Raw genomic sequence first — 17,433 nt, forward strand, 5'->3', positions numbered from 1 at the left:
AAAGGAAGTTCAATCGTTGGCTAATTAATACTTCTTTTATAGCTGCAAATAATAAGATTTTACTTTGAAAATGTAGCTCTGAATTTAATCTATTAAAGTTAATTGTTACATAATTGTTTACTGAACAATAGTTGTGCAGTTGTAAATTGATATTTTATGATGGGAAAATGTTGATTGCAGACCCAAATATTCAGACAGAAAGAAAAGGAGTTGGAAATAATACCTTCACAAGAAGAACTTTTTGTTAAATAAATGCTCGCTTGAATTTGTGCCATTGTATGTTATATTCAAAGGGATTCCGTGGAACTCATCGATATATCGACTAAGCCACATCTTAGCACTTGTCTTATCAATTTACATTTTCCCCGACCTCCCTCTGAGCACTTAGTCATCGCTTTTCCCTCGATTGCACACCCCTCGTACGCACACACACACACACACACACACACAGCGATTTTCCATTATCACTTTTCCGCGGGCACTTTTCCGCACTCTAATGAGCTTTGATGAGCGATGGGGTGTGCGTTGTGTTGTGATTGCGACACCCCCATCCCCGAAACCCGATGAATGATGAATTTCAATTGATTGTGCCTGCATTTGGCCAACGCATCAAAATTAAATCTACGTAAACAGCGGAGATACAAGAAATTACCAAAATGGGAGGAGCCCCGGAATTGGCATTCGGGATTAAGACGCATCGCGACAATCAGCAGAAATGAAATTCTTTCCTTCCTTCGGCCTATTTTTTGGCTAGACAAAAGGCCCTCTTCTTTCCAGCAGCTGGTTTGATTGATTGATGGATGATTGGCAAGCCTGATTGATGCCTCTGCCCGCTCCGCATTGACTGACAAGTCGCGTGGGACTGCTCCAAGGCGGGCAGGTCGGAGTCGAGCGGAATAGAGGAGTCCCACACTCGGTCTAGCATCTGGAGTCCAGAGTCTAGACACATAAGCCAGATGACTGAGTTCGGGACCAAGGCTAAGGTGAATGAGTTGCACGATTGGCGAAGAAAAGCGGAGAAAGCTGAGAAGGCTGAGAAAGCGGGGTGACGGAGCATTGTGACGGCGAATGGCTTGTTTGAACGCCACTAAGTGCTGCCAGGGCCCACAAATAAGTCTTTGGCTTTCATGGCCGAGACAACGGCGACAAATAGACTTGGCCAACAACATGCAAACAGCCAGGAATCAAGAATCGCGGTTGGTTGGGGGAACAACTGTGTTAAGCGGACAAAGTTAACCCGGGAATGTGCCATCCGATATCTATGTACTTTCCAGCAAAAGGTTAACATCCCGGCTTAACCCGTCTAATAGGGACGCAGTCATATGTATCTGCCTTTCAATATTTTACGGCTGGCAGTAGTATGCACCCAACTTACCACATTATTATATTCAATGTTTATTTGATCCCCGCTAAAGCTTTTCTTTTTTTTTATTTCCGATTTTGCCTTCACGGGGTACGTTTTTGATAGCACTTCATTGTTTAAATCGGCCAAAAACTAAATTTCCAAGTCAACCTGGAATCGATTGTTAAGGTCCTCAGCTACACAAAACAGTCATTCTTTTGACTTGCGCCTTACTTTGGCGAAGTTAGAACAAAAAAGCCCTTAAAATTGATTTTTATGGCCAAAGTCCAGAAAAAAACATCTCGAGTTTCGTGTTTTTTTTAACCAAAACATTTGTTTCTATGGCTAAAATTGGACAGAATAATCTCGAATTTCGGTTTTTTTTCCGGACCCAATGTCAATGTTGGAATGTCATGCAAGCATCGTTGAACTCGTAAAAAATTCCTTTTTTATTCCAATTGTCCAAAATTAATGATTTTTTTATAAAAGAGAAAAATTGGAAAGTTTTTTTTTTTTTTTTGAATTCAGCAAGAGGACGGTCATCGATAGCCTCGATTGCTCAGTTTTTCAGTTGTGTGCTTTATTTGCATCCAATTATAAACAAGAAACATTTAACCAATGTACTTTAACCTAAAAATTTGGCCTCGTTGAACACGGATTAAAGAAGACCCGTTTCTCTGAATTTATTTTATTTTGGTGTGTTTAACATATGCATAAACCTTACTTTCCTTAATGGCACCCAACTTACCAATAACCATATTTAATTATTCATGTGATGGTTGGCAATTACGAAGATATTTCTTGTGAATTTTAAGAGCCACAATATTTTATTAAAGCTCATAAAAACTAAAACATCAATTGAGTATTTTTACACTTAGAGTATTTTTATTCCGATTGTAGAACACGATCTAATTGACTAAGTATCCTCGTAACAACATTAAAGGCTTTGTGGTGATTTCTTTGCTGGAATTGAAAGATCTTGGGCCAGCCGTGGGACTTATGCTAAGTTTATGCTAAAGATCAATTATTTTCTAACATCCCTAAATGTACGGCTCAGATAGGGGAATTGTGGGACCAAGCAGTATAAAAGGGAGATTTGCTGGCTGGGCAGGCTCTGAGAAATGTGAAATTCTTGGCAAATCCGGCGAATAATCGTATTACAAGACCATCCCCGGGACAGACACACTCGTAGATAAACTCGCTGCGCCGTCGGTTGTTTGTGGCAAAGACAAACACAATCTCGCATCAAAAAAAAGAGGGCGTGGCAGCCGAGCTGTGACCAAAAAGAATAAAAATAAAATGAAAATAAAAAGGGAAAATAAATAATAAAAGCGGGGCAGGGCAGCTGGGCAAACAAAACGGAAAACGATGCCCCAACGCGAAGGAAAATCGCTAAAGGCCTCTGGCAATTACCACATGCAGCCCTTCTCGCTCGCGTTCTCCTACTTTCCCCACTTTCCCCACATTTCCCTCATTGCCCCTTTCTCCGGGCCTTTCTCCGGCACTTTCTGTCCCGCGTAATGGCGGGCAAAGTGTTAAAAAATGCTTTAAAGCGAAGGAAAGCAGAGGGGCGGCAAGGAAAGGCCACACTAACAAAGCCAATCCCGTTTTGGGAATGTTTTGGGCCAAAGCAAAACCGATGACAACTCGTAAAGGACATTCCGCAGCAGTTGTGTGAGTGGGTGAGTGTGTGCGTGTGTGTCTGCCTGTGAGAGGGTATTAGTGCGTCCTTGCAGATTGGAACACTTGTTAAGTCATACGCTCGATTCGCTCGTAACAAGCCGCAGAAACGGGGAAGCCCACTCATTCGCCCAATCACCTCGGGTTCTCAGAAACTCAGAAACTCAGGTTCGCAGGAGCTCAGGAGCTTCTCGTCCTTCGCCTCGCCCCATTGCTTTTCAAGTGTTAATTTGAGATCCCTGCGGCATAACCGGCACACACACACTGGCGGTGCGATATGTGCCGCCATTGTGCAGGATTGCAAAGGACGAAAGAAACACAAAGAATGAAAACGAAGAAGTTGAGTCAACTAGGGCCCCGAGTTGATTCCTTTGCCTCAAACGCTGTCAACGCTTCGCTGGCCAACCCATCCACCCACCAACCCATCAACCCACTCCCCACTAGAACCCTACAGCACTACTTCCCGCATCCTTTGTCCGAGGCTCTTCGAGTGCTCCATTCCAAGCCATCCGATTCCATTCGATTCCCTCCCCCATCCAGCAACTACTCCTCCTTCCTCGGATCAAGTGTCTATCTTATTCTATGTTTGAAGTACTTTAAAAGCTTCAAATTTTCATCGACATGATTTGACCACGCTGCTATCAAGGATCCAGGATGGGGTGGCTTTGGCTCTTCCTAGGTCCTTCACAAAGGGGTGGGGGGTGGTTGTAGGTCCCAGCCAAGTGTTGGCTGTAATTAGGTAATATAATATATTGGAGTTATTGTGATGACCAATTGGGATAAGTGCGGTGCATGAGGCCCCCGATCCTTGTTGTTTCTGATGGCTGAGGGCCTGTTGGTCCTGCCACTGATAAGTAATCGATATTGAGTGTTGTGTTTTGATTAAATAGTGCTGTGTGTTGGCTTTGTTTCACAGTGGTCGGCAAACATATGAAGGGCTAACGGATAGCTGGCTTAGGCATAGAAATTCTCTTGTTTTTTGGGCCCTTTGAACTTAATTAAAACGGCATAAATCACAATATTCAAGAGTTACTTATTCTAATAATTCATTCTTTATGTCCCAAATTTAAGTAAATGAGTCATTCTTGTGCAAGCCGACGACTTTTTGTTAGTATGGTTTTGAAAAACCGATGAAATGACTAAAACACTTAACTTAAACTCCAAATTGTATTGCATTGACTTGATAAAAATTTACTTAAATTATCAATATTTTTTAGTTTCTTATTTTTTAATTTTCCAAATATAACAAGAGAGAACGCTATAGTCGGGTGCCCCGACTATCAGATACCCGTTACTCAGGTAAAGGGAGTTCGAGGGAGATGGAGATAGAAACTTTGATCACGCATAACTTTTTAACGAATGGTCCGATTTGAAAAATTTCTTCTACATTTCGATAGGTATTGATAAACACAATAAAACTGCATTTTTACTCTTCCGAAATATTTAAATTTTTAAAATCGTATATAAGCGATTGTGGGCGTTAAAGGGGCGTGGCACCATTTTGAAACAAACTTGCGCTGCGTAGGAACTTCTAAAATCTACATGCAAAATGCCAATCTTCTAGCTTTTCTAGTTTCCGAGATCTCAGCGTTCATACGGACAGACAGACAGACAGACAGACGGACAGACAGACGGACAGACGGACAGACGGACAGACGGACAGACGGACAGACGGACAGACGGACATGGCTAAATCGACTCGGCTAGTGATCCTGATCAAGAATATATATACTTTATAGGGTCGGAAACGCTTCCTTCTAGCTGTTACATACTTTTGCACGAATACAATATACCCTTTTACTCTACGAGTAACGGGTATAAAAATAAAAAAGTATTTAAAGAAATGTTTAATTCAAATTCAGCATTTAATGCTCTAGATTATTGTCTACAATCACATTTTTTAGATTGTTGGATCCATTATTTTATTTTAAGAAATGTAATGTTTGTCAGGGCAGATCGCTTAATTACATTATCAAAATTCTCACACACTGTGAAGACAAATCTAAAATGTGAAAAATATTTGTATCAAAATCCGTTCACCTTGTAAATGCGCATGTTAGAATTTCAGTTTTGTAACATAGTTTCCAGCATTTATTGCATACTTTAATAGAATACTAAACCCTCGTGTGGAATTCATTGGCCCGAATGACAGACCAATCCGTAATGAGCCCCTGCGAAAATCCTCGTCAGGCTTTTCTCGTCAGATTAAACGATTTTTAAGGTTGATCCGAGAGTTTTCAATGACATTGCAGTACCTGGAAATCAGCACCTGGCCGGACTCTTTAAGGTGTCGTTGAGGCAATGGCAACCGTGCTGTGTCGGCGGCTCAGTCTCATGACAAACGTTTGTCAACATTCTTTAAATTGAATTTCAATGGATTTTCCTTTCGCTTGTCAACGCACGCAAACAATGGCATACACATTTCGGTGTAGTGGGTGCTGAAAAGGTCACGGGTTACAAGGGTTAGGCAGCTGCCACCCACCCATTCCGCCTCTTAATCCCCCCTCCCCCTCCTTATCAGCCACCTCCAGTTGACATCCGAGCCGGCAAACAAAAAGATCTCACGCAATGGCCCCTTTTTCATCTGGAGCTCACCTGGTATTGTACTGCACTCAGAAAAGAGCACCTTAAAATGTATAGAAAAACTTCGTTCTACCAGGGATTTTGGTTACATAAATAAGTGTTATGCAAAATCTAAAATTAAAAATAAAAAACCTAAATAATAATGTTATGTTAGGCATTTTAAATTTTGGAAAGAGTAATCTTAGTGGAATTCTTTAAAACAATCACTAACTTTACTTATTAGCTTGCAATGACAGTGCGTCTTTATATTAATAAGAAATCTTCTCTGATCAAGAAAACTCCTCTAGATCAGGCCATTAAAACTGATAAAATTAAATATATTTTTATTTTATATAAGATACAAGATAATAATTCGTCGATAGGCTTATATTGAGTGTTGAATTAATAATATTTTTGAATGGCTATAGATTAAATGATTTTAATAACAAATTAGTGAACAAAAAAAACTGCTTAGATTTTAGGTTTTTGTAATAAGACCGAGGATTAATATTTCTCTGAGTGTAGCTGCATAATCCAACGTTTGACTTTGTTACGGTCAGTGGTTTAAGTCTTATATTTTTTGCTGCCGCTGCTGGCTCGCGATATTGTTTTGTATAATGGAATACACTTTGAAGTGCATTAGCGCGTAATTGATTGAATTGAAGTTCCAGTTTCAGTTCCAGTTTCAGTTCCATTTTCAGCGGCTAGCACGCACACTTCCATGGGGACACACATACGCATGCACACATCCACACTCGCACACACACACACACAAACATAGGGAGAAAGTCCTGGGGCGGCCATTCTCGTTTATGGCGCATTTTGTATGTGAGTCGCATGGTAAAACAGCTTGGTTAGCGACCAAAGCGAAACAGGCATGGAATTTAAATTATGTGAACAAAATGGGGGGGAGTGGGGGTTAAAGAGCAGTTGGCTGGCAACGGCAACAAAGCGTTAACATTAAACGCCGTTTGCTGTTGTTGTTCAACTCGACGCTTTAGTGGATGGCTAAAATGTCAAAGGCAAAGTCGAGAACTTAGTGAGGTCCTGCTGCCACGCCCCTTCTCCACTGTCCACCCTATTTTAATTCAGCCTTGATTTCTGTACGGCAGTGTGGCCCACGAATCAATCATTTAGTGTCATGGGGAAGCATTATACAATTTAAAACAGTTTGTAAGAGCAAGCAAGAAAATTTATTGCAAAATAATATTTAGTAACTCAGGATAATTTTAAAATATATATAAAATTAAATCAAAGATATGCTTTGATCAACACACAACAAACATCTTTCTAAAACAAAAATATGTATTCAATGATTTAAAATACCTTAGAGGTTAAAGAAAGTTTAAGATTAAAAATCAATTTTCAAATCAAATTTTTAATTAAAAATTAGTTTCGCTTATATAATTAATATTACTTTTTTTTGTTAGTACGTCTCGGTTGAATAGAAACAGTATGAATTTTCCTTTGAAATTACTCCAAGCTTTACTTGATAAATAAAGGCCTTTGGCTGCAATTCAACCGTATGTGGAAAACCCTTTTCACCTTTATTTTCACCCTGTGAAAGTCTTCACATTTATCAGTGAAACTTTCAGCATTGAACGAATATTCTCGTTTCAAAAATCATTCTGCAACTGAAGTCTGATTTAGTGCAAATCCCAGCAAATCGCCGCAAATTGGCTACACATCCACACAGACTCCCATAGATTGCTTAAGTAATTAAATGGTAGAGTTATGTGCTCCAATACCCTCCTATGTTTGTACTTGATTTCGAGTCCTCTGTAGACCCAAAGCCAAAGTCAGCTGTTATGGATAATAGCTTGAGCTCAAACACACAAAAATTGCAACACAAAAAAACAGAACAAAAAAAGGCAGTGAAAGAGACGAATGAGTTGCAACAGTTTTCAGAAAATAAATAAATAAACAAACTTCATAACAATTTCCATTCGGGCTGAGATTGAAAATCGATCGATGTGGTCGAAGGGGCGGAGCAGTGGCCCTGTCATCAAATCTGAATATTTTACCAGTTCATCATTTCCACTTCTGAAGGGCGGGAAAAAAGTGGGAGTGGCACACACGACAAAGGCTTGCCAAACCTAAATATAAATAATTAAGGTAATTCCTGTGCGAGTTTGTCTATGTGAAGGACTCTCAAAATGCCATCAGTAAGGCGGAATGAGCAGACACTTGGCCAATTCCAGTGCAATGGAAAAACCCGACGATCCCACAAGCAAACTCAATTAAAAACCCATTGGTGGAGGAGTGGCTGCCAGCGACTTTGACATAAAATGGCTGCATTTATATAATGTGGGTAAATATAAGATGACAGCCCATCGACAGCAAACGAGCTACACGGTTCATCCGCACATATGCTCGCCGGCATTATTTATAACCGAGCAGATTGCTGATTGCAGACTCGCCATATGGCTCGGAATCTGGATCCGATGGGAAAGGGTCAGACGGGAGGAGCTACTGGAAGTGGGTTTGCGAATGCAAAGTTGATTATAATTAGATTGATTACAATGGGGGGCGGTCCATCTGATGGGCGGCAAACAGAATTATTCGGCATCCACTCGACCAGCTGGACGAGGAACCCACTAAGCTGCACTTTGTGTTACGCTCATATGCTCACAATATTTACCAGTTCAAAATCCAGACAAAAAAACAACAAGTTCGTAGAAAAGTTTGGTGTTAGAAATTGTGTTAATACTTTGTACCCAGTTTCTGCTTTCACAACTATTTTATTTATGTGAGGGTGGGGTATATAAAAACAAATGTACATTTACAATAGCTTTCTGGAGGTGGGATTACAAAGTTAATTTTTCAAATTGGCTAAATTGCAAAAGGTACATTTTAACTATTTCTGAAATCTGAAATTTGAATTCATTTTGTTAGTTTATTGTTTTTTACATGAATAAAGAGAGCCACTTATTGGTAACATCATAAATGAAAAAAAAATGAAATAGCTTGGATTGTCATTCGATTGGAATTCAACGAGGTAAGAGAATCGCAGGGTTGTAAAAAAAACAACCAAATAATCGAGCTGTTTTTTATGCAGATTTTGTTCAAATTTTTTTTCTTGCGAATATTGATAAGTAATTCAGCGAGGTAAGACATTTCAAAATGCGATCATTATTTCGCTGAGTTTTGATCAAAAAACCGAAAAAATCTATCCTGAATTGGACCATAAAAACCACTGTTTAAGGGTTTTTTTCTAACTAAGCAAATCAAACAACCTAAAGAAAACTCGAGATGGACCCTTTTCTTTGATTTTGAGTAATTACGTTTTTGGAGTCTAACAGTTTGGCTTTTTAGTTCGAGCCTCAAATCATTTTAAAGTTCCTGTTTGCTTGTTTGTTTATGCCGCCCAACATCCTTTAATGCGCATTTGAACTTCTCACCTCCAAATGACCTCCGGCTGCAGTGCAGCGGCATTCGAGGGTCGCGACTGACATCGTGGGCTGACAGGGAGTCAGATGCAGGCGCCATGGCAAGTGATGCGTGTGGTAAACGCTGCTGCAGGATGCCATTCCCCTGCACATTCTGGCCATCCCGACCATCCTGGCCATCCTGGCCACTTTTCCATCTCTGTCCGCCTGTTTTTTTTTTTTTTTTTTTTGCAAAGGCATCGGGCTTTAGACAGGCCCGCCATCGCTCGTTACAAATCATTTTAATGCGGTTATACGCCGCCACTGAAAACGCCTTCCTCCGCCGACCGCCGCCTGTGCCAGGACCTCTCTGCAAAAAGGACCTTGGCAGCCGGGACCACCGCCCACAACCGCATCATGTAAATAAAAATTATGAAAAGTTGTCGCGGCAGCGCGTGGCAAAATTCCACATAAGTATGCATTTAAAAATAATTTATGGCGAACGAGAAGGAATGAATCGGGTGGAACGGCGGTAGTCGGAGGCAGAGTTTCCTTTAAATGGACACAGGACACAGGACGCAGGACACTGGACAAAGTGCGCTTAATGAGGCTCGACGCAACAACATGCCGCAAAGATTATGGTGGGCGGAGGACGTGCCGTTTAAACGCATTGCAGGCCGACCAGCCTTAGCATTTGCCCGTTGGTGTCCAGTTGGTGTCCTTCATAATTCCCAGGACTTAAAGCCGGAGCCTGTCAACCGGTGTGCGAGCGCCACGGGTTCTGCGGTCCATCAGGATCAACGTTTTGGGATTAATTAATGATGCCGAACGTCCGTAGTCCGTTGTCCGTTGTCCGTTTGTCCGTTGTCCGTTTGTCCTTCGTCCTTTCAAGCTGTTCCGGCCAGTATGGCCAGGCTGGCCAGCATGGAGAGTATGAAAAATGCGCATAAAATATGAGCGTTAAATATTTATAAAACCCCACTACACATGCGTGTCCAGCAACGTTAACTGTCATTGCAGTTTGCGGCTTTTTAAAAATATGGTCGCTCTTTAAGCGGCTCCTGGTTTCCAGTTCTTCGTTACTCGTTCTCCGTTCTCCGTTCGGCAGAAGTACGTCCTGTGTCCTGGGCACTGCTATGTCCTGCCATGTCCTGGTGTGTCCTGCCAACATCCGTGGCCTAGAGCCGGCAGCGTAGAAATTACATTACATTTTACAAGCGACAAGGGGCGTTCTCGGGCCATCCAGGCCAACAAACAACTTGAGGGCGGGCGACTGGCAGCATGAAAATTTAAAATATTAACATAAATTTTTACAATGAGGCAACAATTTCTGCCTGCCAGTGAGGACGAACGGGCAATGAGTGGGCGGGGCAGCGCCTTGTGCTTCTGGTGGTGTTAAATATTTTGTAATAAGCACAATAAACCAAAGGCAAAACAACCTCGAAATTTATTCACAGCAAGGATAGGATATACACACACATACACACACATACACACACATACACACACTCACCGCATCAATTGAGTGTCCGTTGCGCCAGACTGCCTGATAATGGTTCAATTATTTTTCCGCCCTATTTAACTGCAAGTAAGGCGGGCAGGGCAGCTCGAAATGTGAAACGCCCGGGACGAAAAATGCCCCCACTCCGGGCAGTTTCCACAATGGGCAGCCAACCTCAACGCTCCCCGGATATGTTGGACAATTTTCCGGCCATGGACGAGGAGACGTGCAACACATATTTGCCACCACCTCTGTTTCCCGCCTCACCTCCGCCCTCTTTGGTTTCGCCAACCGCAAAAATTTGTCACACGTCATATGGCCACGCCCCCTGCTTTGAGGGCATATCCCCACCGCCCACAACGGCCGACGGAGCGGAACAAAGCGCTTTATATGCGCCATTGTCGGCCCGTTAAATGCGACTGAATTGGTTTGTCCCCCCAAAGGATATGACTAGAAAGGACTAAGGTGAGAAGTCCACGGACTGACCTTTCGATCCAAAAACCTCCCAATTAGATCATTCGCCTGCATTCGGAACCCACTTGCCAGGCGTCAACTTCACAACTTGAACTAATTATCAAATTATTAACGATGTTGATGGCCAATTGAAGGCTTCGGCGCTGTCCAGGACACTCGAGGACCAGGCCATTGGGTTCGCCTGCTTGGGCAGCGGCCAAATTGCAAATGATTTTGAAACGCCTAGGCATTTAACATTAATTAACATTAATATAGCCATCCTGCCACGCTGACTGGGCAGCAGCACTCGACTGGAAGGCAGGACTCGCAGGATACTGATGAGGATGTGGATGGGGGCTAGGAGCTGGGAGCTAGGAGCTCAAGGCTCGCAACTCGGGGCCTGCGCCTTAATAACTCAGTTAAACAGCTTATGGGCAATTTGAGGGCCGCAAAGCGTTGCCAGGACTCCCTCCTTTACCTCCCCCCCCCCCACACTCCATCCATCCAAACCAGATCCGCTGTCGTTTCCTGTGTGCACTTTTGAATTTCTTTGCGGATACAGAAATTTAATTTCCTTTGTAGCATTTTTATTGCTATTTATTATTATGATTATTATGTAGCACTATAGACATTTTGTCGGCCCCGTGTTTGCCGGTCTCGACTCCGACCAACATCGCCCACCCGTTATGACGGTCATAAATTTGTTTGCTGGCCCAGCTCATTGTGTTGCGATGTCGATGTGGATGTGGATTTCGATGGTGGATGTCGATGGTGGATGTCCATGTCGATGGGCGATGGCGATGGCGAGAAGGGTTCGATATGCAAACAACAATATTTGCGCAAATTGTTTGCATCCCCGCTCGGGGGCTGTAAAATTGATGCCCACTGTTGCTTCGCCTGATTATGTTGGGCATTGTGTGTCCAACTGCTTGTAAAACTATAAAGTTTCATGATTTATCTGAATTCGGCATTCGAGCCATGGAAAATGGCTCACTCTGAAGTGGCTTTAGTTGGAGGAATTAACCCAAATCACTTTGAAACAATATTTTACGTATTAAATATAGGTGATTTTATAGCATGTGGAATTTGGAGTGTCATGGTAGGGACAATTAGCAAGAAAAAATGTTATATCTATGACTCAAACTACTCTTCTTTTTTATCGGATCTCAATTTTAAATTGATTTGCCTACACAACTTTCTGGGTCAACCCTATTCCAATCATTTAGTCATTTATAAACTTTAAACACTTACATTTTTTAAATATTTTTGTTTACATTTTTTTAAGCATGTATAAACCAACAGGATTCCATACATATAGTTGTTGTGCAGGTTGTCTTATTTTGATCAATCATGGTCCTTAACAACATAAAATTATAAGCAAGGTACTAGGAAAACCCTAAATCATCCGGAGATATGAACGAAAATTGGTTTTCCCAAAGACATGTTGTCCAAGTGCAGAAAAGTGTTCGTGCTTAGAGGAATTTATAAGATTTTGAAAGGGATTTCGCAAGTGTGGACCCTCGCCGGAGGCTGCTAGACCGAGTGCGTGATTGCGAATCTTTTTGTTTGGACAGAACCCTTGACTCATCCCGAACTCGGCCGCGGGCAATCTAAATTAAACCACAAAATATTCGCATATGAATATTCCTGGGCGGGCATTTTTGGGATCTCACAGCTTGAGCCAGGTCATAATTTCGTTTCCCCTCTTATCCTCGTTTCCTTTTCCTTCTCCTTTTTTTTTTAGGCCGCACAAGGACGAAGGACCGAACCCAAAACCGAGCAGCGGAAAAAGTAAAACCACAAGAGCTCTGCAGACGGGTAAGTTTCAGCCCATCGGGGAGCGGCCGCGGCCCGATAATGAAGTTGAATGTGTTGACAAGTTTATTTGCTTAATTTTTGCTCGGCACGCCATTTTTGAGATTCCGTTGGCCACGGCGGCCTCACGGGGCCCGTTTCCCGAAAGAGGCCGCCGGGAGCGGCCCGGGTCCAAGTTCCGAGCTCGGAGCTTCAAGCTCCAAGTTGCAAGTTCCCCAGGGGGCGGCTTAATACACATTCGACGCGGGGCGCGGCCCGCTGACAGGCGCCCTCCATCACAATGATGAGTCGTTGATAAATACGGAACGAGGTTATGTACACTGCGGTGGGGGGCGACTGTAACAAGTTCAATGCGATTCGGCAGGGGAAGGGGGGAGGGGGAAGGGGGTGGGAGGTCCTCTGACAGGTGGGGCCCTTTTGCGACCTGGCGCCTGGTCCTTGAACTCACTCATTGGTTCACTCTAGTGATTTTGCCATTGCAAATAAGTGGTTATCCTTGAATGTCATGGGGGTCGGTTTCCGAAATTGGAAACTTTTTAAAACCCACATTTGTCCCGCTGTTTATATTGTTTGAGCTCCACGCTTGCCTTGAATCCGATTCGTGTCCTATTTCGATGGGTAAAGGGATACCCAAGTAAACACACTTATTATTTATTTTTTATGTATCAAACTTGACCGTTCCTTTTGACTAATCAACGTAATCTTTCATGCATAGTTTTAATCTTTAAATTATGTTTTAAGCGGATTGTAATTTATACTAAATTCTTAAGGTTTTCTTTAGGGTCGAAAGGCAACTAGAAGTGGCTTACTGAAATTTGTGAGAGCTTTTGTAAAAGGATAAGACACTTTACTCGTTTAAATATATGTATAAATCTTTATTTAACTTTTATCAACTGCTCTTCTCAATCGCCAGCCACCGAATGCCGCAACTCGATCATTATCTATACTTCCATTCCTTTTATCTGTGTCAGTGTGCTAGGCATACATTTTATTCTTAAATGCCAAGTGTACATGCTAGAAAGGGATGACAGTATAATGCTTAAATCTAACGGAGAATCGATCTTATTGTTATACAGAAGGCTTAATGCGTAATTATCTAAATGTATATGGTACAGTGGGCCTAGCAGTATCTATAGTGCTACACTTTGTAAATACATTTTGGAATGTAAGCTTGATAAACTTTAATGAACAAGGATCAAAACGAGATATGTTCTTATTCATATAGAGCGAAATGGAAATGGTTGAATCTTTTGATTGGCCTATAAGTTATAGATCTAACGATTAGAGTGAGATACATTTATTGGTTCAAAATTGTAGGCTTATTTAGGTCCAGAAATTACAACTTGAAGTGGCGCCCGAGTAGGGATTCTTTTCCGACTGTTTTACACGTGCCCCGAATCATGGGCCTCCGCAGGCCCTTCTCGAAATCAGGAATAGCTACTCATCGCGCCGCCATCTCAGCCCTTCATCTGCCCCCGGAGTTGGCTTTGTGCGGCCAATTAGAGCGCTTTGACGCCGCCTCGGGTCACTTTGCGTGCCATTTGCTTATTTTGCTTTATGCATTTCATTTCCCAAATTGCGGTCATAATTTTGTAGCTCACGGCCTGCTCTTTGTGGTGAAAGGGTCTGCTTGATTCGGCCTCCGCGTTTGTCACTCTCAAATAAATTAAAATGTTTTGCCCTTTCAGTGGTGCCATTATGCAACTGTTGAATGTGAAAAACTTTCTATCTCTGCTTATTTATTGGCAACTCCAAAGGATATAACATTTGATGGTGATCTTAATTTGTTTGACAAATAAGATGTAGAGTATTTAATGGCCGGCTGGTACTTGTATTTCAGCAATGCCTGTTTCCTCCGTTTGTTTGTGAATGTAATAAAATAATTATTAATTATGAACTGGCATAAGCACACTTACACATACATGAAGGCTCTATTTGCGGCGTGTGTAAATATTTAATTTAAGCATTGTGAGAAATGACCTGGAAATGGGCGCCGAACATGTTCGTTTATCGATTTAAAGGGCCTACCTACCTAAGCTGAGCCCAAGCCCAAGCTCAAACCGGTAACAAAACGCTAGACCAGTGCGTATGAGTATCACGTATACGCCACATGTTCCGCACTCCCCTGACAAAACGGGCGGTTAAGGGAAAACCGAAAGGCCAATTACTTATGCCAGCGGCAAAGGAAACCAGGGGCGCATTAAGTACATTATGCACTCGGTGCTGCTGCTTCTGCTTCTGCCTCTTTTGCTACTTCTGCTCCTGTCACACAAGCTGCTAGGATCATCTGGGTGGCGTAACTGGCAACTGGCAACTGGCAGCTGCATATATTAGCCAAGTTTCGCCCTCGTCCTAGGCCCTCGCTCACGTTTTCTCCACGCAGTTCGTTACACTCTTTCCTGGCATGTACGAGCAGCTAGAAACCAGCCTGGGCACGACGTCCGTTCAAGCCAGAAAACTCCAGCTACCAACTGCCAACTACCAACTGGCAACTTGCAACCACCAGCCACATTCACGCCCACATCACCTCGACCGAAGCCAACCACGCCTAGAAGTTCGCTCAACGGAAACGGAAATAATTTGTCATTTTATTTCTATTTTATGATTATTTATTTTATTCCAACATTCTGCAGGCTTCAGTCCAACAACGATATTCGCTGCCGAAGGGAGACATCAAAATGGTGGAGGGTGGATGGGGGGGGGGCGTAGGTGTTCGCCAAAGGACTAACACACTTGCTCACACATACATTAGCATTAGTTTTTGGCCACGCTAACGGACTTCCGTCAGACGTCAAGCGTTGGCGGCGACTTGCGTTTCAAGTGCCACAAATTGTTGCATGCTTTGCGGGGCCTGTCCGTTTTCGATGTCCTTTTTTCCTGTGGTGCTGGCACAGTGGAACTTGACGAAATATTTCTTCATCCAATTAATATATCTAAAACTGGCAGACTTCTATTTAGTGCTTAAAATTCTTTGATGGGCGATTTCTCTTCTCTTTACTCTTAGTTATGTTGAGTTAATATTTGTCAGCTGCCAAACCGAAACTTCATGTTTAATTTCTCTTCCAAATTACAAACTTAAGACCATCAAGAAATCGAACCTAAATGGGATTTTTAATTGAACGTTTTCCATTACCAGTCAGTGTTTGAAAAAGTGAATGAGAAAAGTGCAAAGGACTCATATTATTTTGCTTTAATTATAAAGTCAACTCCCAAACTGAGAAATACACATAAATCTGATTCACAGCTTGCTTAATTCATCTTTACTTTTCAACATTTATATATGCACTCCCTTTATTTGCTTGGTACACAAATTGTATTTACTGAATATTTTTATATTTGCCGTCAATAAACGGCTGTCAAAAAAGGTATGAATATATTTTATACGTATTTAACTGGCAAATGTTTGAATGCAACGATTAAATCGCGCTTTATTCAGACTTGGCCATCCTTTCAGGCCATGTTGTGGAAATGCTTTATAAATGTTGGATTTTTTATTTCACCCTAAGTGATTATATTAAACGCTCAATTAAGCTTACATTGCATACGTGGTCCAGAAAGTGCAAAGTCGATTGACTTATCGTTTGGTTATTCGTGGATCTTAAAGTCCGTTTGAATGCCATTGGAGTGGACCCATTGGCCACTGTGCACTGACTGGATTCTCTGGCGGGTATATCTGGGCCTGTTCCGAGCTCTGTCCCTTCCTGTCCCCGATTCCCGATCCCCGATCCCCCGCTCTCCACCCGTCTGCCACTTTTCATAGGCTATCGCTTACTTGCGCATACTTAGTGGGCAGCCGGCAGTCGCCTTGTTGTTCATGTCACATTCCCGCTTCTTTCCTTCTTTTTTTTTGTTTTTTTTTTTTTTTTTAGCTCTGTTTTGACCACATTGCTGTCGTCGTCGTCGTTCTTGTTTGTTGGCTTGTTCAACAATCTCGTGCGTAATTTTCACCCCCCTCCAACCAGAGTGTGTGTTTGTTGTCACTTTATTTATGGGCCCGCTTAGGCTGTCCCCGGTCCGAGTCCAAGTTTCAGTTGTGGTTCAGGTTTAGTTTCGCATCCAGTTACACACTCCGGCCACTCCACTCCACATCCACCACCACATCCACATCCACAACCACATCCACATCCACATCCCGATTCTGCTGCTGACCACTGATACAGTGATTTTTCATGCGATGATTAATTAACTGAAGTCCTGGCCGACCATCCTCTTCTGTTCTGGCCATTATTTAGGCCCGCCGACGCCCTGCGCCATAAATATTTAGGCCAGTCGAGGTGGCTTAAATGGGTGGTGGTACCTGGGTGGTGCCTAGGTAAGTGGGCGTACTGGCGGCGTGTTTAATTTCCACTCGAGCACCTTCAACGTCGCCGCTGAAAAACGCAAAGCAAATTGAAAAAAAAGCGCTGGGAAAATACACAGCGAAGAGCAAAGCGAATTACTCTTAATGAGTTGGAAAATGCAAACAAAGCGCTGCATAAAGTTGGCAGAAATCGCACAGCCGCAGAGACTGTTGGCCAAAGTGCTCTGAATAAAAAATGAACGCCTCCTTTGGCCAGGAAGCGTGGCCAAAGCGGCCGGATATTACAATACAAAACGAGCCACAGGAGCGGTGGGGAAATGGTGAGGCGGCGGCGGCCAAAAGGAATCAAATTAATGCAAACAGTTGAGTGAAAACTATGAGCTATGTCGGCCGGAAGGGGGCGTGGCCCCAG

The 17,433-nt window shown here is 42.6% G+C and overlaps 1 protein-coding gene across 1 annotated transcript in view; it reads left to right on the plus strand.

Moving 5' to 3' along the window:
* Window positions 1-17,433, plus strand: part of LOC108037430 (zwei Ig domain protein zig-8) — a 150,778-nt gene that overhangs the window by 25,623 nt on the left and 107,722 nt on the right. Inside the window, exon 2 of the mRNA XM_044461225.1 lies at window positions 12,651-12,724. The gene's annotated coding sequence lies outside the window, so the exon portion shown is untranslated. The remainder of the gene's footprint in view (window positions 1-12,650; window positions 12,725-17,433) is intronic.

Source organism: Drosophila rhopaloa, unplaced genomic scaffold (genome assembly GCF_018152115.1).
Source record: "Drosophila rhopaloa isolate 14029-0021.01 unplaced genomic scaffold, ASM1815211v1 contig_3, whole genome shotgun sequence".
NCBI classification, from domain to species: Eukaryota; Metazoa; Arthropoda; class Insecta; order Diptera; family Drosophilidae; genus Drosophila; species Drosophila rhopaloa.